Source organism: Daphnia pulicaria, chromosome 3 (assembly GCF_021234035.1).
Source record: "Daphnia pulicaria isolate SC F1-1A chromosome 3, SC_F0-13Bv2, whole genome shotgun sequence".
Classification (NCBI taxonomy): Eukaryota; Metazoa; Arthropoda; class Branchiopoda; order Diplostraca; family Daphniidae; genus Daphnia; species Daphnia pulicaria.
This window is the reverse complement of record NC_060915.1, coordinates 1,449,385-1,470,265: the sequence shown is the minus strand read 5'-3', so window position 1 is coordinate 1,470,265 and position 20,881 is coordinate 1,449,385. Positions and strand designations below refer to the sequence as shown.

Sequence of the window (20,881 nt, the reverse complement as noted above, 5' to 3'; positions counted from 1 at the left end):
GAATCATTCAAATAGATGAATTGAACCTATCTCTATGCCATTGAAATTTTTTATCTAAGAATTTGGACTGGTAACCATCGTGATTGAAAAAAAATTTCAAGAAGTTTGTTATTGAAAACAAACTGTTCATCGCCAACGACATCCCGTATTCCCAAGCGGTCACCCTTCCAAGTACTAACGGGACTCGACGTAACTTAACTTCTGGGAGCTGACGAGACCAGGTGCGTTCTACGTGATATGGCCGTTGACATTCAAAAATGAAAATTTACCCTCCCAGTCCCAATGGATGAATAGAAAATCACTTCAAAGTGATAGAAATGTTTGTTCATTGAATTTGGACTCGTAACCATCGCGAATAAAAAAGCGCGATAAACTTTGAAAAACTCGCAATGAAATTTATCCAGAATCATTCCTATAGATGAATTGAACCTATCTCTATGCCATTGATATTTTTGATCTACGAATTTGGACTGGTAACCATCGCGATTAAAAAACGCGATAAACTTTGAAAAACTCTCAATGGAATTGATCCAGAATCATTCTTATAGATGAATTGAACCTATCTCTAAGGCATTGAAATTTTTTATCTACGAATTTGGACTGGTTACCATCGTGATTGAAAAAAAATTTCAAGAAGTTTGTTATTGAAAACAAACTGTTCGTCGCCAACGACATCCCGTATTCCCAAGCGGTCACCCTTCCAAGTACTAACGGGACTCGACGTAACTTAACTTCTGGGAGCTGACGAGACCAGGTGCGTTCTACGTGATATGGCCGTTGACATTCAATAATGAAAATTTACCCTCCCATTCCCAATGGATGAATAGAAAATCACTTCAAAGTGATAGAAATGTTTTTTCATTGAATTTGGACTCGTAACCATCGCGAATAAAAAAGCGCGATAAACTTTGAAAAACTCGCAATGAAATTTATCAAGAATCATTCCTATAGATGAATTGAACCTATCTCTATGCCATTGATATTTTTTATCTACGAATTTGGACTGGTAACCATCGCGATTAAAAAACGCGATAAACTTTGAAAAACTCTCAATGGAATTGATCCAGAATCATTCTTATAGATGAATTGAACCTATCTCTAAGGCATTGAAATTTTTTATCTACGAATTTGGACTGGTAACCATCGTGATTGAAAAAAAATTTCAAGAAGTTTGTTATTGAAAACAAACTGTTCATCGCCAACGACATCCCGTATTCCCAAGCGGTCACCCTTCCAAGTACTAACGGGACTCGACGTAACTTAACTTCTGGGAGCTGACGAGACCAGGTGCGTTCTACGTGATATGGCCGTTGACATTCAAAAATGAAAATTTACCCTCCCAGTCCCAATGGATGAATAGAAAATCACTTCAAAGTGATAGAAATGTTTGTTCATTGAATTTGGACTCGTAACCATCGCGAATAAAAAAGCGCGATAAACTTTGAAAAACTCGCAATGAAATTTATCCAGAATCATTCAAATAGATGAATTGAACCTATCTCTATGCCATTGAAATTTTTTATCTAAGAATTTGGACTGGTAACCATCGTGATTGAAAAAAAATTTCAAGAAGTTTGTTATTGAAAACAAACTGTTCATCGCCAACGACATCCCGTATTCCCAAGCGGTCACCCTTCCAAGTACTAACGGGACTCGACGTAACTTAACTTCTGGGAGCTGACGAGACCAGGTGCGTTCTACGTGATATGGCCGTTGACATTCAAAAATGAAAATTTACCCTCCCAGTCCCAATGGATGAATAGAAAATCACTTCAAAGTGATAGAAATGTTTGTTCATTGAATTTGGACTCGTAACCATCGCGAATAAAAAAGCGCGATAAACTTTGAAAAACTCGCAATGAAATTTATCCAGAATCATTCCTATAGATGAATTGAACCTATCTCTATGCCATTGATATTTTTGATCTACGAATTTGGACTGGTAACCATCGCGATTAAAAAACGCGATAAACTTTGAAAAACTCTCAATGGAATTGATCCAGAATCATTCTTATAGATGAATTGAACCTATCTCTAAGGCATTGAAATTTTTTATCTACGAATTTGGACTGGTAACCATCGCGATTAAAAAACGCGATAAACTTTGAAAAACTCGCAATGAAATTTATCCAGAATCATTCAAATAGATGAATTGAACCTATCTCTATGCCATTGATATTTTTGATCTACGAATTTGGACTGGTAACCATCGCGATTAAAAAACGCGATAAACTTTGAAAAACTCGCAATGAAATTTATCCAGAATCATTCAAATAGATGAATTGAACCTATCTCTATGCCATTGATATTTTTGATCTACGAATTTGGACTGGTAACCATCGCGATTAAAAAACGCGATAAACTTTGAAAAACTCTCAATGGAATTGATCCAGAATCATTCTTATAGATGAATTGAACCTATCTCTAAGGCATTGAAATTTTTTATCTACGAATTTGGACTGGTAATTATCGTGATTGAAAAAAAATTTCAAGAAGTTTGTTATTGAAAACAAACTGTTCATCGCCAACGACATCCCGTATTCCCAAGCGGTCACCCTTCCAAGTACTAACGGGACTCGACGTAACTTAACTTCTGGGAGCTGACGAGACCAGGTGCGTTCTACGTGATATGGCCGTTGACATTCAAAAATGAAAATTTACCCTCCCAGTCCCAATGGATGAATAGAAAATCACTTCAAAGTGATAGAAATGTTTGTTCATTGAATTTGGACTCGTAACCATCGCGAATAAAAAAGCGCGATAAACTTTGAAAAACTCGCAATGAAATTTATCCAGAATCATTCAAATAGATGAATTGAACCTATCTCTATGCCATTGAAATTTTTTATCTAAGAATTTGGACTGGTAACCATCGTGATTGAAAAAAAATTTCAAGAAGTTTGTTATTGAAAACAAACTGTTCATCGCCAACGACATCCCGTATTCCCAAGCGGTCACCCTTCCAAGTACTAACGGGACTCGACGTAACTTAACTTCTGGGAGCTGACGAGACCAGGTGCGTTCTACGTGATATGGCCGTTGACATTCAAAAATGAAAATTTACCCTCCCAGTCCCAATGGATGAATAGAAAATCACTTCAAAGTGATAGAAATGTTTGTTCATTGAATTTGGACTCGTAACCATCGCGAATAAAAAAGCGCGATAAACTTTGAAAAACTCGCAATGAAATTTATCCAGAATCATTCCTATAGATGAATTGAACCTATCTCTATGCCATTGATATTTTTGATCTACGAATTTGGACTGGTAACCATCGCGATTAAAAAACGCGATAAACTTTGAAAAACTCTCAATGGAATTGATCCAGAATCATTCTTATAGATGAATTGAACCTATCTCTAAGGCATTGAAATTTTTTATCTACGAATTTGGACTGGTAACCATCGCGATTAAAAAACGCGATAAACTTTGAAAAACTCGCAATGAAATTTATCCAGAATCATTCAAATAGATGAATTGAACCTATCTCTATGCCATTGATATTTTTGATCTACGAATTTGGACTGGTAACCATCGCGATTAAAAAACGCGATAAACTTTGAAAAACTCGCAATGAAATTTATCCAGAATCATTCCTATAGATGAATTGAACCTATCTCTATGCCATTGATATTTTTGATCTACGAATTTGGACTGGTAACCATCGCGATTAAAAAACGCGATAAACTTTGAAAAACTCTCAATGGAATTGATCCAGAATCATTCTTATAGATGAATTGAACCTATCTCTAAGGCATTGAAATTTTTTATCTACGAATTTGGACTGGTTACCATCGTGATTGAAAAAAAATTTCAAGAAGTTTGTTATTGAAAACAAACTGTTCGTCGCCAACGACATCCCGTATTCCCAAGCGGTCACCCTTCCAAGTACTAACGGGACTCGACGTAACTTAACTTCTGGGAGCTGACGAGACCAGGTGCGTTCTACGTGATATGGCCGTTGACATTCAAAAATGAAAATTTACCCTCCCAGTCCCAATGGATGAATAGAAAATCACTTCAAAGTGATAGAAATGTTTGTTCATTGAATTTGGACTCGTAACCATCGCGAATAAAAAAGCGCGATAAACTTTGAAAAACTCGCAATGAAATTTATCCAGAATCATTCAAATAGATGAATTGAACCTATCTCTATGCCATTGAAATTTTTTATCTAAGAATTTGGACTGGTAACCATCGTGATTGAAAAAAAATTTCAAGAAGTTTGTTATTGAAAACAAACTGTTCATCGCCAACGACATCCCGTATTCCCAAGCGGTCACCCTTCCAAGTACTAACGGGACTCGACGTAACTTAACTTCTGGGAGCTGACGAGACCAGGTGCGTTCTACGTGATATGGCCGTTGACATTCAAAAATGAAAATTTACCCTCCCAGTCCCAATGGATGAATAGAAAATCACTTCAAAGTGATAGAAATGTTTGTTCATTGAATTTGGACTCGTAACCATCGCGAATAAAAAAGCGCGATAAACTTTGAAAAACTCGCAATGAAATTTATCCAGAATCATTCCTATAGATGAATTGAACCTATCTCTATGCCATTGATATTTTTGATCTACGAATTTGGACTGGTAACCATCGCGATTAAAAAACGCGATAAACTTTGAAAAACTCTCAATGGAATTGATCCAGAATCATTCTTATAGATGAATTGAACCTATCTCTAAGGCATTGAAATTTTTTATCTACGAATTTGGACTGGTTACCATCGTGATTGAAAAAAAATTTCAAGAAGTTTGTTATTGAAAACAAACTGTTCGTCGCCAACGACATCCCGTATTCCCAAGCGGTCACCCTTCCAAGTACTAACGGGACTCGACGTAACTTAACTTCTGGGAGCTGACGAGACCAGGTGCGTTCTACGTGATATGGCCGTTGACATTCAAAAATGAAAATTTACCCTCCCAGTCCCAATGGATGAATAGAAAATCACTTCAAAGTGATAGAAATGTTTGTTCATTGAATTTGGACTCGTAACCATCGCGAATAAAAAAGCGCGATAAACTTTGAAAAACTCGCAATGAAATTTATCCAGAATCATTCAAATAGATGAATTGAACCTATCTCTATGCCATTGAAATTTTTTATCTAAGAATTTGGACTGGTAACCATCGTGATTGAAAAAAAATTTCAAGAAGTTTGTTATTGAAAACAAACTGTTCATCGCCAACGACATCCCGTATTCCCAAGCGGTCACCCTTCCAAGTACTAACGGGACTCGACGTAACTTAACTTCTGGGAGCTGACGAGACCAGGTGCGTTCTACGTGATATGGCCGTTGACATTCAAAAATGAAAATTTACCCTCCCAGTCCCAATGGATGAATAGAAAATCACTTCAAAGTGATAGAAATGTTTGTTCATTGAATTTGGACTCGTAACCATCGCGAATAAAAAAGCGCGATAAACTTTGAAAAACTCGCAATGAAATTTATCCAGAATCATTCCTATAGATGAATTGAACCTATCTCTATGCCATTGATATTTTTGATCTACGAATTTGGACTGGTAACCATCGCGATTAAAAAACGCGATAAACTTTGAAAAACTCTCAATGGAATTGATCCAGAATCATTCTTATAGATGAATTGAACCTATCTCTAAGGCATTGAAATTTTTTATCTACGAATTTGGACTGGTAACCATCGCGATTAAAAAACGCGATAAACTTTGAAAAACTCGCAATGAAATTTATCCAGAATCATTCAAATAGATGAATTGAACCTATCTCTATGCCATTGATATTTTTGATCTACGAATTTGGACTGGTAACCATCGCGATTAAAAAACGCGATAAACTTTGAAAAACTCGCAATGAAATTTATCCAGAATCATTCAAATAGATGAATTGAACCTATCTCTATGCCATTGATATTTTTGATCTACGAATTTGGACTGGTAACCATCGCGATTAAAAAACGCGATAAACTTTGAAAAACTCTCAATGGAATTGATCCAGAATCATTCTTATAGATGAATTGAACCTATCTCTAAGGCATTGAAATTTTTTATCTACGAATTTGGACTGGTAATTATCGTGATTGAAAAAAAATTTCAAGAAGTTTGTTATTGAAAACAAACTGTTCATCGCCAACGACATCCCGTATTCCCAAGCGGTCACCCTTCCAAGTACTAACGGGACTCGACGTAACTTAACTTCTGGGAGCTGACGAGACCAGGTGCGTTCTACGTGATATGGCCGTTGACATTCAAAAATGAAAATTTACCCTCCCAGTCCCAATGGATGAATAGAAAATCACTTCAAAGTGATAGAAATGTTTGTTCATTGAATTTGGACTCGTAACCATCGCGAATAAAAAAGCGCGATAAACTTTGAAAAACTCGCAATGAAATTTATCCAGAATCATTCAAATAGATGAATTGAACCTATCTCTATGCCATTGAAATTTTTTATCTAAGAATTTGGACTGGTAACCATCGTGATTGAAAAAAAATTTCAAGAAGTTTGTTATTGAAAACAAACTGTTCATCGCCAACGACATCCCGTATTCCCAAGCGGTCACCCTTCCAAGTACTAACGGGACTCGACGTAACTTAACTTCTGGGAGCTGACGAGACCAGGTGCGTTCTACGTGATATGGCCGTTGACATTCAAAAATGAAAATTTACCCTCCCAATGGATGAATAGAAAATCACTTCAAAGTGATAGAAATGTTTGTTCATTGAATTTGGACTCGTAACCATCGCGAATAAAAAAGCGCGATAAACTTTGAAAAACTCGCAATGAAATTTATCCAGAATCATTCAAATAGATGAATTGAACCTATCTCTATGCCATTGAAATTTTTTATCTAAGAATTTGGACTGGTAACCATCGTGATTGAAAAAAAAATTTCAAGAAGTTTGTTATTGAAAACAAACTGTTCATCGCCAACGACATCCCGTATTCCCAAGCGGTCACCCTTCCAAGTACTAACGGGACTCGACGTAACTTAACTTCTGGGAGTTGACGAGACCAGGTGCGTTCTACGTGATATGGCCGTTGACATTCAAAAATGAAAATTTACCCTCCCAGTCCCAATGGATGAATAGAAAATCACTTCAAAGTGATAGAAATGTTTGTTCATTGAATTTGGACTCGTAACCATCGCGAATAAAAAAGCGCGATAAACTTTGAAAAACTCGCAATGAAATTTATCCAGAATCATTCAAATAGATGAATTGAACCTATCTCTATGCCATTGAAATTTTTTATCTAAGAATTTGGACTGGTAACCATCGTGATTGAAAAAAAATTTCAAGAAGTTTGTTATTGAAAACAAACTGTTCATCGCCAACGACATCCCGTATTCCCAAGCGGTCACCCTTCCAAGTACTAACGGGACTCGACGTAACTTAACTTCTGGGAGCTGACGAGACCAGGTGCGTTCTACGTGATATGGCCGTTGACATTCAAAAATGAAAATTTACCCTCCCAGTCCCAATGGATGAATAGAAAATCACTTCAAAGTGATAGAAATGTTTGTTCATTGAATTTGGACTCGTAACCATCGCGAATAAAAAAGCGCGATAAACTTTGAAAAACTCGCAATGAAATTTATCCAGAATCATTCCTATAGATGAATTGAACCTATCTCTATGCCATTGATATTTTTGATCTACGAATTTGGACTGGTAACCATCGCGATTAAAAAACGCGATAAACTTTGAAAAACTCTCAATGGAATTGATCCAGAATCATTCTTATAGATGAATTGAACCTATCTCTAAGGCATTGAAATTTTTTATCTACGAATTTGGACTGGTTACCATCGTGATTGAAAAAAAATTTCAAGAAGTTTGTTATTGAAAACAAACTGTTCGTCGCCAACGACATCCCGTATTCCCAAGCGGTCACCCTTCCAAGTACTAACGGGACTCGACGTAACTTAACTTCTGGGAGCTGACGAGACCAGGTGCGTTCTACGTGATATGGCCGTTGACATTCAAAAATGAAAATTTACCCTCCCATTCCCAATGGATGAATAGAAAATCACTTCAAAGTGATAGAAATGTTTGTTCATTGAATTTGGACTCGTAACCATCGCGAATAAAAAAGCGCGATAAACTTTGAAAAACTCGCAATGAAATTTATCCAGAATCATTCAAATAGATGAATTGAACCTATCTCTATGCCATTGAAATTTTTTATCTAAGAATTTGGACTGGTAACCATCGTGATTGAAAAAAAATTTCAAGAAGTTTGTTATTGAAAACAAACTGTTCATCGCCAACGACATCCCGTATTCCCAAGCGGTCACCCTTCCAAGTACTAACGGGACTCGACGTAACTTAACTTCTGGGAGCTGACGAGACCAGGTGCGTTCTACGTGATATGGCCGTTGACATTCAAAAATGAAAATTTACCCTCCCAATGGATGAATAGAAAATCACTTCAAAGTGATAGAAATGTTTGTTCATTGAATTTGGACTCGTAACCATCGCGAATAAAAAAGCGCGATAAACTTTGAAAAACTCGCAATGAAATTTATCCAGAATCATTCAAATAGATGAATTGAACCTATCTCTATGCCATTGAAATTTTTTATCTAAGAATTTGGACTGGTAACCATCGTGATTGAAAAAAAAATTTCAAGAAGTTTGTTATTGAAAACAAACTGTTCATCGCCAACGACATCCCGTATTCCCAAGCGGTCACCCTTCCAAGTACTAACGGGACTCGACGTAACTTAACTTCTGGGAGTTGACGAGACCAGGTGCGTTCTACGTGATATGGCCGTTGACATTCAAAAATGAAAATTTACCCTCCCAGTCCCAATGGATGAATAGAAAATCACTTCAAAGTGATAGAAATGTTTGTTCATTGAATTTGGACTCGTAACCATCGCGAATAAAAAAGCGCGATAAACTTTGAAAAACTCGCAATGAAATTTATCCAGAATCATTCAAATAGATGAATTGAACCTATCTCTATGCCATTGAAATTTTTTATCTAAGAATTTGGACTGGTAACCATCGTGATTGAAAAAAAATTTCAAGAAGTTTGTTATTGAAAACAAACTGTTCATCGCCAACGACATCCCGTATTCCCAAGCGGTCACCCTTCCAAGTACTAACGGGACTCGACGTAACTTAACTTCTGGGAGCTGACGAGACCAGGTGCGTTCTACGTGATATGGCCGTTGACATTCAAAAATGAAAATTTACCCTCCCAGTCCCAATGGATGAATAGAAAATCACTTCAAAGTGATAGAAATGTTTGTTCATTGAATTTGGACTCGTAACCATCGCGAATAAAAAAGCGCGATAAACTTTGAAAAACTCGCAATGAAATTTATCCAGAATCATTCCTATAGATGAATTGAACCTATCTCTATGCCATTGATATTTTTGATCTACGAATTTGGACTGGTAACCATCGCGATTAAAAAACGCGATAAACTTTGAAAAACTCTCAATGGAATTGATCCAGAATCATTCTTATAGATGAATTGAACCTATCTCTAAGGCATTGAAATTTTTTATCTACGAATTTGGACTGGTTACCATCGTGATTGAAAAAAAATTTCAAGAAGTTTGTTATTGAAAACAAACTGTTCGTCGCCAACGACATCCCGTATTCCCAAGCGGTCACCCTTCCAAGTACTAACGGGACTCGACGTAACTTAACTTCTGGGAGCTGACGAGACCAGGTGCGTTCTACGTGATATGGCCGTTGACATTCAAAAATGAAAATTTACCCTCCCATTCCCAATGGATGAATAGAAAATCACTTCAAAGTGATAGAAATGTTTGTTCATTGAATTTGGACTCGTAACCATCGCGAATAAAAAAGCGCGATAAACTTTGAAAAACTCGCAATGAAATTTATCCAGAATCATTCAAATAGATGAATTGAACCTATCTCTATGCCATTGAAATTTTTTATCTAAGAATTTGGACTGGTAACCATCGTGATTGAAAAAAAATTTCAAGAAGTTTGTTATTGAAAACAAACTGTTCATCGCCAACGACATCCCGTATTCCCAAGCGGTCACCCTTCCAAGTACTAACGGGAATCGACGTAACTTAACTTCTGGGAGCTGACGAGACCAGGTGCGTTCTACGTGATATGGCCGTTGACATTCAAAAATGAAAATTTACCCTCCCAATGGATGAATAGAAAATCACTTCAAAGTGATAGAAATGTTTGTTCATTGAATTTGGACTCGTAACCATCGCGAATAAAAAAGCGCGATAAACTTTGAAAAACTCGCAATGAAATTTATCCAGAATCATTCAAATAGATGAATTGAACCTATCTCTATGCCATTGAAATTTTTTATCTAAGAATTTGGACTGGTAACCATCGTGATTGAAAAAAAAATTTCAAGAAGTTTGTTATTGAAAACAAACTGTTCATCGCCAACGACATCCCGTATTCCCAAGCGGTCACCCTTCCAAGTACTAACGGGACTCGACGTAACTTAACTTCTGGGAGCTGACGAGACCAGGTGCGTTCTACGTGATATGGCCGTTGACATTCAAAAATGAAAATTTACCCTCCCAGTCCCAATGGATGAATAGAAAATCACTTCAAAGTGATAGAAATGTTTGTTCATTGAATTTGGACTCGTAACCATCGCGAATAAAAAAGCGCGATAAACTTTGAAAAACTCGCAATGAAATTTATCCAGAATCATTCCTATAGATGAATTGAACCTATCTCTATGCCATTGATATTTTTGATCTACGAATTTGGACTGGTAACCATCGCGATTAAAAAACGCGATAAACTTTGAAAAACTCTCAATGGAATTGATCCAGAATCATTCTTATAGATGAATTGAACCTATCTCTAAGGCATTGAAATTTTTTATCTACGAATTTGGACTGGTTACCATCGTGATTGAAAAAAAATTTCAAGAAGTTTGTTATTGAAAACAAACTGTTCGTCGCCAACGACATCCCGTATTCCCAAGCGGTCACCCTTCCAAGTACTAACGGGACTCGACGTAACTTAACTTCTGGGAGCTGACGAGACCAGGTGCGTTCTACGTGATATGGCCGTTGACATTCAAAAATGAAAATTTACCCTCCCATTCCCAATGGATGAATAGAAAATCACTTCAAAGTGATAGAAATGTTTGTTCATTGAATTTGGACTCGTAACCATCGCGAATAAAAAAGCGCGATAAACTTTGAAAAACTCGCAATGAAATTTATCCAGAATCATTCAAATAGATGAATTGAACCTATCTCTATGCCATTGAAATTTTTTATCTAAGAATTTGGACTGGTAACCATCGTGATTGAAAAAAAATTTCAAGAAGTTTGTTATTGAAAACAAACTGTTCATCGCCAACGACATCCCGTATTCCCAAGCGGTCACCCTTCCAAGTACTAACGGGACTCGACGTAACTTAACTTCTGGGAGCTGACGAGACCAGGTGCGTTCTACGTGATATGGCCGTTGACATTCAAAAATGAAAATTTACCCTCCCAGTCCCAATGGATGAATAGAAAATCACTTCAAAGTGATAGAAATGTTTGTTCATTGAATTTGGACTCGTAACCATCGCGAATAAAAAAGCGCGATAAACTTTGAAAAACTCGCAATGAAATTTATCCAGAATCATTCCTATAGATGAATTGAACCTATCTCTATGCCATTGATATTTTTGATCTACGAATTTGGACTGGTAACCATCGCGATTAAAAAACGCGATAAACTTTGAAAAACTCTCAATGGAATTGATCCAGAATCATTCTTATAGATGAATTGAACCTATCTCTAAGGCATTGAAATTTTTTATCTACGAATTTGGACTGGTTACCATCGTGATTGAAAAAAAATTTCAAGAAGTTTGTTATTGAAAACAAACTGTTCGTCGCCAACGACATCCCGTATTCCCAAGCGGTCACCCTTCCAAGTACTAACGGGACTCGACGTAACTTAACTTCTGGGAGCTGACGAGACCAGGTGCGTTCTACGTGATATGGCCGTTGACATTCAAAAATGAAAATTTACCCTCCCATTCCCAATGGATGAATAGAAAATCACTTCAAAGTGATAGAAATGTTTGTTCATTGAATTTGGACTCGTAACCATCGCGAATAAAAAAGCGCGATAAACTTTGAAAAACTCGCAATGAAATTTATCCAGAATCATTCAAATAGATGAATTGAACCTATCTCTATGCCATTGAAATTTTTTATCTAAGAATTTGGACTGGTAACCATCGTGATTGAAAAAAAATTTCAAGAAGTTTGTTATTGAAAACAAACTGTTCATCGCCAACGACATCCCGTATTCCCAAGCGGTCACCCTTCCAAGTACTAACGGGACTCGACGTAACTTAACTTCTGGGAGCTGACGAGACCAGGTGCGTTCTACGTGATATGGCCGTTGACATTCAAAAATGAAAATTTACCCTCCCATTCCCAATGGATGAATAGAAAATCACTTCAAAGTGATAGAAATGTTTGTTCATTGAATTTGGACTCGTAACCATCGCGAATAAAAAAGCGCGATAAACTTTGAAAAACTCGCAATGAAATTTATCCAGAATCATTCAAATAGATGAATTGAACCTATCTCTATGCCATTGAAATTTTTTATCTAAGAATTTGGACTGGTAACCATCGTGATTGAAAAAAAATTTCAAGAAGTTTGTTATTGAAAACAAACTGTTCATCGCCAACGACATCCCGTATTCCCAAGCGGTCACCCTTCCAAGTACTAACGGGACTCGACGTAACTTAACTTCTGGGAGCTGACGAGACCAGGTGCGTTCTACGTGATATGGCCGTTGACATTCAAAAATGAAAATTTACCCTCCCAGTCCCAATGGATGAATAGAAAATCACTTCAAAGTGATAGAAATGTTTGTTCATTGAATTTGGACTCGTAACCATCGCGAATAAAAAAGCGCGATAAACTTTGAAAAACTCGCAATGAAATTTATCCAGAATCATTCCTATAGATGAATTGAACCTATCTCTATGCCATTGATATTTTTGATCTACGAATTTGGACTGGTAACCATCGCGATTAAAAAACGCGATAAACTTTGAAAAACTCTCAATGGAATTGATCCAGAATCATTCTTATAGATGAATTGAACCTATCTCTAAGGCATTGAAATTTTTTATCTACGAATTTGGACTGGTTACCATCGTGATTGAAAAAAAATTTCAAGAAGTTTGTTATTGAAAACAAACTGTTCGTCGCCAACGACATCCCGTATTCCCAAGCGGTCACCCTTCCAAGTACTAACGGGACTCGACGTAACTTAACTTCTGGGAGCTGACGAGACCAGGTGCGTTCTACGTGATATGGCCGTTGACATTCAAAAATGAAAATTTACCCTCCCATTCCCAATGGATGAATAGAAAATCACTTCAAAGTGATAGAAATGTTTGTTCATTGAATTTGGACTCGTAACCATCGCGAATAAAAAAGCGCGATAAACTTTGAAAAACTCGCAATGAAATTTATCCAGAATCATTCAAATAGATGAATTGAACCTATCTCTATGCCATTGAAATTTTTTATCTAAGAATTTGGACTGGTAACCATCGTGATTGAAAAAAAATTTCAAGAAGTTTGTTATTGAAAACAAACTGTTCATCGCCAACGACATCCCGTATTCCCAAGCGGTCACCCTTCCAAGTACTAACGGGACTCGACGTAACTTAACTTCTGGGAGCTGACGAGACCAGGTGCGTTCTACGTGATATGGCCGTTGACATTCAAAAATGAAAATTTACCCTCCCAGTCCCAATGGATGAATAGAAAATCACTTCAAAGTGATAGAAATGTTTGTTCATTGAATTTGGACTCGTAACCATCGCGAATAAAAAAGCGCGATAAACTTTGAAAAACTCGCAATGAAATTTATCCAGAATCATTCCTATAGATGAATTGAACCTATCTCTATGCCATTGATATTTTTGATCTACGAATTTGGACTGGTAACCATCGCGATTAAAAAACGCGATAAACTTTGAAAAACTCTCAATGGAATTGATCCAGAATCATTCTTATAGATGAATTGAACCTATCTCTAAGGCATTGAAATTTTTTATCTACGAATTTGGACTGGTTACCATCGTGATTGAAAAAAAATTTCAAGAAGTTTGTTATTGAAAACAAACTGTTCGTCGCCAACGACATCCCGTATTCCCAAGCGGTCACCCTTCCAAGTACTAACGGGACTCGACGTAACTTAACTTCTGGGAGCTGACGAGACCAGGTGCGTTCTACGTGATATGGCCGTTGACATTCAAAAATGAAAATTTACCCTCCCATTCCCAATGGATGAATAGAAAATCACTTCAAAGTGATAGAAATGTTTGTTCATTGAATTTGGACTCGTAACCATCGCGAATAAAAAAGCGCGATAAACTTTGAAAAACTCGCAATGAAATTTATCCAGAATCATTCAAATAGATGAATTGAACCTATCTCTATGCCATTGAAATTTTTTATCTAAGAATTTGGACTGGTAACCATCGTGATTGAAAAAAAATTTCAAGAAGTTTGTTATTGAAAACAAACTGTTCATCGCCAACGACATCCCGTATTCCCAAGCGGTCACCCTTCCAAGTACTAACGGGACTCGACGTAACTTAACTTCTGGGAGCTGACGAGACCAGGTGCGTTCTACGTGATATGGCCGTTGACATTCAAAAATGAAAATTTACCCTCCCATTCCCAATGGATGAATAGAAAATCACTTCAAAGTGATAGAAATGTTTGTTCATTGAATTTGGACTCGTAACCATCGCGAATAAAAAAGCGCGATAAACTTTGAAAAACTCGCAATGAAATTTATCCAGAATCATTCCTATAGATGAATTGAACCTATCTCTATGCCATTGATATTTTTGATCTACGAATTTGGACTGGTAACCATCGCGATTAAAAAACGCGATAAACTTTGAAAAACTCTCAATGGAATTGATCCAGAATCATTCTTATAGATGAATTGAACCTATCTCTAAGGCATTGAAATTTTTTATCTACGAATTTGGACTGGTTACCATCGTGATTGAAAAAAAATTTCAAGAAGTTTGTTATTGAAAACAAACTGTTCGTCGCCAACGACATCCCGTATTCCCAAGCGGTCACCCTTCCAAGTACTAACGGGACTCGACGTAACTTAACTTCTGGGAGCTGACGAGACCAGGTGCGTTCTACGTGATATGGCCGTTGACATTCAAAAATGAAAATTTACCCTCCCATTCCCAATGGATGAATAGAAAATCACTTCAAAGTGATAGAAATGTTTGTTCATTGAATTTGGACTCGTAACCATCGCGAATAAAAAAGCGCGATAAACTTTGAAAAACTCGCAATGAAATTTATCCAGAATCATTCAAATAGATGAATTGAACCTATCTCTATGCCATTGAAATTTTTTATCTAAGAATTTGGACTGGTAACCATCGTGATTGAAAAAAAATTTCAAGAAGTTTGTTATTGAAAACAAACTGTTCATCGCCAACGACATCCCGTATTCCCAAGCGGTCACCCTTCCAAGTACTAACGGGACTCGACGTAACTTAACTTCTGGGAGCTGACGAGACCAGGTGCGTTCTACGTGATATGGCCGTTGACATTCAAAAATGAAAATTTACCCTCCCAGTCCCAATGGATGAATAGAAAATCACTTCAAAGTGATAGAAATGTTTGTTCATTGAATTTGGACTCGTAACCATCGCGAATAAAAAAGCGCGATAAACTTTGAAAAACTCGCAATGAAATTTATCCAGAATCATTCCTATAGATGAATTGAACCTATCTCTATGCCATTGATATTTTTGATCTACGAATTTGGACTGGTAACCATCGCGATTAAAAAACGCGATAAACTTTGAAAAACTCTCAATGGAATTGATCCAGAATCATTCTTATAGATGAATTGAACCTATCTCTAAGGCATTGAAATTTTTTATCTACGAATTTGGACTGGTTACCATCGTGATTGAAAAAAAATTTCAAGAAGTTTGTTATTGAAAACAAACTGTTCGTCGCCAACGACATCCCGTATTCCCAAGCGGTCACCCTTCCAAGTACTAACGGGACTCGACGTAACTTAACTTCTGGGAGCTGACGAGACCAGGTGCGTTCTACGTGATATGGCCGTTGACATTCAAAAATGAAAATTTACCCTCCCATTCCCAATGGATGAATAGAAAATCACTTCAAAGTGATAGAAATGTTTGTTCATTGAATTTGGACTCGTAACCATCGCGAATAAAAAAGCGCGATAAACTTTGAAAAACTCGCAATGAAATTTATCCAGAATCATTCAAATAGATGAATTGAACCTATCTCTATGCCATTGAAATTTTTTATCTAAGAATTTGGACTGGTAACCATCGTGATTGAAAAAAAATTTCAAGAAGTTTGTTATTGAAAACAAACTGTTCATCGCCAACGACATCCCGTATTCCCAAGCGGTCACCCTTCCAAGTACTAACGGGACTCGACGTAACTTAACTTCTGGGAGCTGACGAGACCAGGTGCGTTCTACGTGATATGGCCGTTGACATTCAAAAATGAAAATTTACCCTCCCAATGGATGAATAGAAAATCACTTCAAAGTGATAGAAATGTTTGTTCATTGAATTTGGACTCGTAACCATCGCGAATAAAAAAGCGCGATAAACTTTGAAAAACTCGCAATGAAATTTATCCAGAATCATTCAAATAGATGAATTGAACCTATCTCTATGCCATTGAAATTTTTTATCTAAGAATTTGGACTGGTAACCATCGTGATTGAAAAAAAAATTTCAAGAAGTTTGTTATTGAAAACAAACTGTTCATCGCCAACGACATCCCGTATTCCCAAGCGGTCACCCTTCCAAGTACTAACGGGACTCGACGTAACTTAACTTCTGGGAGTTGACGAGACCAGGTGCGTTCTACGTGATATGGCCGTTGACATTCAAAAATGAAAATTTACCCTCCCAGTCCCAATGGATGAATAGAAAATCACTTCAAAGTGATAGAAATGTTTGTTCATTGAATTTGGACTCGTAACCATCGCGAATAAAAAAGCGCGATAAACTTTGAAAAACTCGCAATGAAATTTATCCAGAATCATTCAAATAGATGAATTGAACCTATCTCTATGCCATTGAAATTTTTTATCTAAGAATTTGGACTGGTAACCATCGTGATTGAAAAAAAATTTCAAGAAGTTTGTTATTGAAAACAAACTGTTCATCGCCAACGACATCCCGTATTCCCAAGCGGTCACCCTTCCAAGTACTAACGGGACTCGACGTAACTTAACTTCTGGGAGCTGACGAGACCAGGTGCGTTCTACGTGATATGGCCGTTGACATTCAAAAATGAAAATTTACCCTCCCAGTCCCAATGGATGAATAGAAAATCACTTCAAAGTGATAGAAATGTTTGTTCATTGAATTTGGACTCGTAACCATCGCGAATAAAAAAGCGCGATAAACTTTGAAAAACTCGCAATGAAATTTATCCAGAATCATTCCTATAGATGAATTGAACCTATCTCTATGCCATTGATATTTTTGATCTACGAATTTGGACTGGTAACCATCGCGATTAAAAAACGCGATAAACTTTGAAAAACTCTCAATGGAATTGATCCAGAATCATTCTTATAGATGAATTGAACCTATCTCTAAGGCATTGAAATTTTTTATCTACGAATTTGGACTGGTTACCATCGTGATTGAAAAAAAATTTCAAGAAGTTTGTTATTGAAAACAAACTGTTCGTCGCCAACGACATCCCGTATTCCCAAGCGGTCACCCTTCCAAGTACTAACGGGACTCGACGTAACTTAACTTCTGGGAGCTGACGAGACCAGGTGCGTTCTACGTGATATGGCCGTTGACATTCAAAAATGAAAATTTACCCTCCCATTCCCAATGGATGAATAGAAAATCACTTCAAAGTGATAGAAATGTTTGTTCATTGAATTTGGACTCGTAACCATCGCGAATAAAAAAGCGCGATAAACTTTGAAAAACTCGCAATGAAATTTATCCAGAATCATTCAAATAGATGAATTGAACCTATCTCTATGCCATTGAAATTTTTTATCTAAGAATTTGGACTGGTAACCATCGTGATTGAAAAAAAATTTCAAGAAGTTTGTTATTGAAAACAAACTGTTCATCGCCAACGACATCCCGTATTCCCAAGCGGTCACCCTTCCAAGTACTAACGGGACTCGACGTAACTTAACTTCTGGGAGTTGACGAGACCAGGTGCGTTCTACGTGATATGGCCGTTGACATTCAAAAATGAAAATTTACCCTCCCAGTCCCAATGGATGAATAGAAAATCACTTCAAAGTGATAGAAATGTTTGTTCATTGAATTTGGACTCGTAACCATCGCGAATAAAAAAGCGCGATAAACTTTGAAAAACTCGCAATGAAATTTATCCAGAATCATTCAAATAGATGAATTGAACCTATCTCTATGCCATTGAAATTTTTTATCTAAGAATTTGGACTGGTAACCATCGTGATTGAAAAAAAATTTCAAGAAGTTTGTTATTGAAAACAAACTGTTCATCGCCAACGACATCCCGTATTCCCAAGCGGTCACCCTTCCAAGTACTAACGGGACTCGACGTAACTTAACTTCTGGGAGCTGACGAGACCAGGTGCGTTCTACGTGATATGGCCGTTGACATTCAAAAATGAAAATTTACCCTCCCAGTCCCAATGGATGAATAGAAAATCACTTCAAAGTGATAGAAATGTTTGTTCATTGAATTTGGACTCGTAACCATCGCGAATAAAAAAGCGCGATAAACTTTGAAAAACTCGCAATGAAATTTATCCAGAATCATTCAAATAGATGAATTGAACCTATCTCTATGCCATTGAAATTTTTTATCTAAGAATTTGGACTGGTAACCATCGTGATTGAAAAAAAATTTCAAGAAGTTTGTTATTGAAAACAAACTGTTCATCGCCAACGACATCCCGTATTCCCAAGCGGTCACCCTTCCAAGTACTAACGGGACTCGACGTAACTTAACTTCTGGGAGCTGACGAGACCAGGTGCGTTCTACGTGATATGGCCGTTGACATTCAAAAATGAAAATTTACCCTCCCAGTCCCAATGGATGAATAGAAAATCACTTCAAAGTGATAGAAATGTTTGTTCATTGAATTTGGACTCGTAACCATCGCGAATAAAAAAGCGCGATAAACTTTGAAAAACTCGCAATGAAATTTATCCAGAATCATTCCTATAGATGAATTGAACCTATCTCTATGCCATTGATATTTTTGATCTACGAATTTGGACTGGTAACCATCGCGATTAAAAAACGCGATAAACTTTGAAAAACTCTCAATGGAATTGATCCAGAATCATTCTTATAGATGAATTGAACCTATCTCTAAGGCATTGAAATTTTTTATCTACGAATTTGGACTGGTAACCATCGCGATTAAAAAACGCGATAAACTTTGAAAAACTCGCAATGAAATTTATCCAGAATCATTCAAATAGATGAATTGAACCTATCTCTATGCCATTGATATTTTTGATCTACGAATTTGGACTGGTAACCATCGCGATTAAAAAACGCGATAAACTTTGAAAAACTCTCAATGGAATTGATCCAGAATCATTCTTATAGATGAATTGAACCTATCTCTAAGGCATTGAAATTTTTTATCTACGAATTTGGACTGGTAATTATCGTGATTGAAAAAAAATTTCAAGAAGTTTGTTATTGAAAACAAACTGTTCATCGCCAACGACATCCCGTATTCCCAAGCGGTCACCCTTCCAAGTACTAACGGGACTCGACGTAACTTAACTTCTGGGAGCTGACGAGACCAGGTGCGTTCTACGTGATATGGCCGTTGACATTCAAAAATGAAAATTTACCCTCCCAGTCCCAATGGATGAATAGAAAATCACTTCAAAGTGATAGAAATGTTTGTTCATTGAATTTGGACTCGTAACCATCGCGAATAAAAAAGCGCGATAAACTTTGAAAAACTCGCAATGAAATTTATCCAGAATCATTCAAATAGATGAATTGAACCTATCTCTATGCCATTGAAATTTTTTATCTAAGAATTTGGACTGGTAACCATCGTGATTGAAAAAAAATTTCAAGAAGTTTGTTATTGAAAACAAACTGTTCATCGCCAACGACATCCCGTATTCCCAAGCGGTCACCCTTCCAAGTACTAACGGGACTCGACGTAACTTAACTTCTGGGAGTTGACGAGACCAGGTGCGTTCTACGTGATATGGCCGTTGACATTCAAAAATGAAAATTTACCCTCCCAGTCCCAATGGATGAATAGAAAATCACTTCAAAGTGATAGAAATGTTTGTTCATTGAATTTGGACTCGTAACCATCGCGAATAAAAAAGCGCGATAAACTTTGAAAAACTCGCAATGAAATTTATCCAGAATCATTCAAATAGATGAATTGAACCTATCTCTATGCCATTGAAATTTTTTATCTAAGAATTTGGACTGGTAACCATCGTGATTGAAAAAAAATTTCAAGAAGTTTGTTATTGAAAACAAACTGTTCATCGCCAACGACATCCCGTATTCCCAAGCGGTCACCCTTCCAAGTACTAACGGGACTCGACGTAACTTAACTTCTGGGAGCTGACGAGACCAGGTGCGTTCTACGTGATATGGCCGTTGACATTCAAAAATGAAAATTTACCCTCCCAGTCCCAATGGATGAATAGAAAATCACTTCAAAGTGATAGAAATGTTTGTTCATTGAATTTGGACTCGTAACCATCGCGAATAAAAAAGCGCGATAAACTTTGAAAAACTCGCAATGAAATTTATCCAGAATCATTCAAATAGATGAATTGAACCTATCTCTATGCCATTGAAATTTTTTATCTAAGAAT

The 20,881-nt window shown here is 36.9% G+C and overlaps 43 pseudogenes; all 43 read right to left on the bottom strand.

The window, feature by feature from the left end:
- Positions 1-130: 130 nt before the first annotated feature.
- LOC124331788 lies at positions 131-249 on the bottom strand (annotated as a pseudogene).
- Positions 250-663: 414 nt separating this feature from the next.
- Positions 664-782, bottom strand: LOC124331787 (annotated as a pseudogene).
- Positions 783-1,196: 414 nt separating this feature from the next.
- On the bottom strand, positions 1,197-1,315 carry LOC124331786 (annotated as a pseudogene).
- Positions 1,316-1,599: 284 nt separating this feature from the next.
- On the bottom strand, positions 1,600-1,718 carry LOC124331785 (annotated as a pseudogene).
- An 804-nt stretch (positions 1,719-2,522) lies between these two features.
- LOC124331784 lies at positions 2,523-2,641 on the bottom strand (annotated as a pseudogene).
- Positions 2,642-2,925: 284 nt separating this feature from the next.
- Positions 2,926-3,044, bottom strand: LOC124331783 (annotated as a pseudogene).
- An 804-nt stretch (positions 3,045-3,848) lies between these two features.
- On the bottom strand, positions 3,849-3,967 carry LOC124331782 (annotated as a pseudogene).
- Positions 3,968-4,251: 284 nt separating this feature from the next.
- LOC124331781 lies at positions 4,252-4,370 on the bottom strand (annotated as a pseudogene).
- Positions 4,371-4,784: 414 nt separating this feature from the next.
- LOC124331780 lies at positions 4,785-4,903 on the bottom strand (annotated as a pseudogene).
- A 284-nt stretch (positions 4,904-5,187) lies between these two features.
- LOC124331779 lies at positions 5,188-5,306 on the bottom strand (annotated as a pseudogene).
- An 804-nt stretch (positions 5,307-6,110) lies between these two features.
- LOC124331776 lies at positions 6,111-6,229 on the bottom strand (annotated as a pseudogene).
- Positions 6,230-6,513: 284 nt separating this feature from the next.
- Positions 6,514-6,632, bottom strand: LOC124331775 (annotated as a pseudogene).
- A 279-nt stretch (positions 6,633-6,911) lies between these two features.
- On the bottom strand, positions 6,912-7,030 carry LOC124335435 (annotated as a pseudogene).
- A 284-nt stretch (positions 7,031-7,314) lies between these two features.
- Positions 7,315-7,433, bottom strand: LOC124331774 (annotated as a pseudogene).
- A 414-nt stretch (positions 7,434-7,847) lies between these two features.
- On the bottom strand, positions 7,848-7,966 carry LOC124331773 (annotated as a pseudogene).
- A 284-nt stretch (positions 7,967-8,250) lies between these two features.
- LOC124331772 lies at positions 8,251-8,369 on the bottom strand (annotated as a pseudogene).
- Positions 8,370-8,648: 279 nt separating this feature from the next.
- LOC124335434 lies at positions 8,649-8,767 on the bottom strand (annotated as a pseudogene).
- A 284-nt stretch (positions 8,768-9,051) lies between these two features.
- LOC124331771 lies at positions 9,052-9,170 on the bottom strand (annotated as a pseudogene).
- A 414-nt stretch (positions 9,171-9,584) lies between these two features.
- On the bottom strand, positions 9,585-9,703 carry LOC124331770 (annotated as a pseudogene).
- Positions 9,704-9,987: 284 nt separating this feature from the next.
- On the bottom strand, positions 9,988-10,106 carry LOC124334953 (annotated as a pseudogene).
- A 279-nt stretch (positions 10,107-10,385) lies between these two features.
- On the bottom strand, positions 10,386-10,504 carry LOC124331769 (annotated as a pseudogene).
- Positions 10,505-10,918: 414 nt separating this feature from the next.
- LOC124331768 lies at positions 10,919-11,037 on the bottom strand (annotated as a pseudogene).
- Positions 11,038-11,321: 284 nt separating this feature from the next.
- On the bottom strand, positions 11,322-11,440 carry LOC124331767 (annotated as a pseudogene).
- A 414-nt stretch (positions 11,441-11,854) lies between these two features.
- Positions 11,855-11,973, bottom strand: LOC124331765 (annotated as a pseudogene).
- A 284-nt stretch (positions 11,974-12,257) lies between these two features.
- On the bottom strand, positions 12,258-12,376 carry LOC124331764 (annotated as a pseudogene).
- A 284-nt stretch (positions 12,377-12,660) lies between these two features.
- LOC124331763 lies at positions 12,661-12,779 on the bottom strand (annotated as a pseudogene).
- Positions 12,780-13,193: 414 nt separating this feature from the next.
- On the bottom strand, positions 13,194-13,312 carry LOC124331762 (annotated as a pseudogene).
- Positions 13,313-13,596: 284 nt separating this feature from the next.
- LOC124331761 lies at positions 13,597-13,715 on the bottom strand (annotated as a pseudogene).
- A 414-nt stretch (positions 13,716-14,129) lies between these two features.
- Positions 14,130-14,248, bottom strand: LOC124331760 (annotated as a pseudogene).
- Positions 14,249-14,532: 284 nt separating this feature from the next.
- LOC124331759 lies at positions 14,533-14,651 on the bottom strand (annotated as a pseudogene).
- Positions 14,652-15,065: 414 nt separating this feature from the next.
- On the bottom strand, positions 15,066-15,184 carry LOC124331758 (annotated as a pseudogene).
- A 284-nt stretch (positions 15,185-15,468) lies between these two features.
- LOC124331757 lies at positions 15,469-15,587 on the bottom strand (annotated as a pseudogene).
- Positions 15,588-16,001: 414 nt separating this feature from the next.
- Positions 16,002-16,120, bottom strand: LOC124331756 (annotated as a pseudogene).
- Positions 16,121-16,404: 284 nt separating this feature from the next.
- Positions 16,405-16,523, bottom strand: LOC124331754 (annotated as a pseudogene).
- Positions 16,524-16,802: 279 nt separating this feature from the next.
- LOC124335433 lies at positions 16,803-16,921 on the bottom strand (annotated as a pseudogene).
- Positions 16,922-17,205: 284 nt separating this feature from the next.
- LOC124331753 lies at positions 17,206-17,324 on the bottom strand (annotated as a pseudogene).
- A 414-nt stretch (positions 17,325-17,738) lies between these two features.
- LOC124331752 lies at positions 17,739-17,857 on the bottom strand (annotated as a pseudogene).
- A 284-nt stretch (positions 17,858-18,141) lies between these two features.
- Positions 18,142-18,260, bottom strand: LOC124335430 (annotated as a pseudogene).
- A 284-nt stretch (positions 18,261-18,544) lies between these two features.
- LOC124331751 lies at positions 18,545-18,663 on the bottom strand (annotated as a pseudogene).
- A 284-nt stretch (positions 18,664-18,947) lies between these two features.
- On the bottom strand, positions 18,948-19,066 carry LOC124331750 (annotated as a pseudogene).
- A 674-nt stretch (positions 19,067-19,740) lies between these two features.
- Positions 19,741-19,859, bottom strand: LOC124331749 (annotated as a pseudogene).
- A 284-nt stretch (positions 19,860-20,143) lies between these two features.
- LOC124335429 lies at positions 20,144-20,262 on the bottom strand (annotated as a pseudogene).
- A 284-nt stretch (positions 20,263-20,546) lies between these two features.
- LOC124331748 lies at positions 20,547-20,665 on the bottom strand (annotated as a pseudogene).
- Positions 20,666-20,881: the final 216 nt, after the last annotated feature.